This window comes from Gymnoscopelus microlampas (genome assembly GCF_963454915.1).
Source record: "Gymnoscopelus microlampas genome assembly, chromosome: 2".
NCBI lineage: Eukaryota > Metazoa > Chordata > Actinopteri > Myctophiformes > Myctophidae > Gymnoscopelus > Gymnoscopelus microlampas.
The window spans coordinates 14,172,155-14,173,299 of record NC_139939.1 but is presented as its reverse complement, the minus strand read 5'-3'; positions in this window follow the sequence as shown (position 1 = coordinate 14,173,299).

Sequence of the window (1,145 nt, the reverse complement as noted above, 5' to 3'; positions counted from 1 at the left end):
AACAAACAAAAAAAGAGAGAGAGAATGCTAAAAATCAAAATTAGTAGGGGGGAAAAAACAGGTTGCATAAATCCCGACTTTCCTGTTCTAAACTCATTGTTGGTCACTTGCTGGTGTTTGCTTTTCTTTTTCTTTTCTTGTCTTTTTTTTCCTTTTTTGATTGTTAATTGTTTGTTTACATGGTTATTGGAAACCAAACTCAATCAGGGGCCAGGGCATGCACAAACTTTTTCAGTGCTAAATCTGTGTGAACTTATCCATACTAAAATCATATAGGCAACTAAAAGCGTGTAGGGTGACATCATTGTTTAGTTTCATTTACGGAAGCAATAACTGGACACCTCATCCTACCATGAGTCATATGTGGTGACATCACCGCCTCATAGAAAAAAAGGGGTATAGAGATTTCATCATCACATAATGTATGGGTTTCAATGACCATTTGGGCCTTTATGCTTCCAGGAGGGCGGTAACATACTACCCCCTTGTGGTTGAGTTGGAGAAAGACAGGCAACAGTTTTATTGTTGTTAATAATAATAATAATAATAACCTGGAATTATTCTAACACAATAGTGAACATTCTGAAGATTTTCTTATTTGGACCAACCGACTGACTCACTCTCTCTCTCTCTCTCTCTCTCTCTCTCTCTCTCTCTCTCTCTCTCTCTCTCTCTCTCTCTCTCTCTCTCTCTCTCTCTCTCTCTCTCTCTCTCTCTCTCTCTCTCTCTCTCTCTCTCTCTCTCTCTCTCTCTCTCTCTCTCTCTCTCTCTCTCTCTCTCTCTCTCTCTCTCTCTCTCTCTCTCTCTCTCTCTCTCTCTCTCTCTCTCTCTCTCTCTCTCTGTGAAACACACACACACACACACACACACACACACACACACACACACACACACACACACACACACACACACACACACACACACACACACACACACACACACACACACACACACACACACACACACACACACACACACACACACACACACACACACACGTGTGTGCCTGGCCACCTGCATATGTATTCATGTATGTTGTGGTTAAAAATCATATCTACAGAAAAAGGTAGGAAAGTCAACACATTGACTATATCAACGGATTAAGCAATTGTTTCATCATGGAAGAAACTCATGAAAGAAAAAAG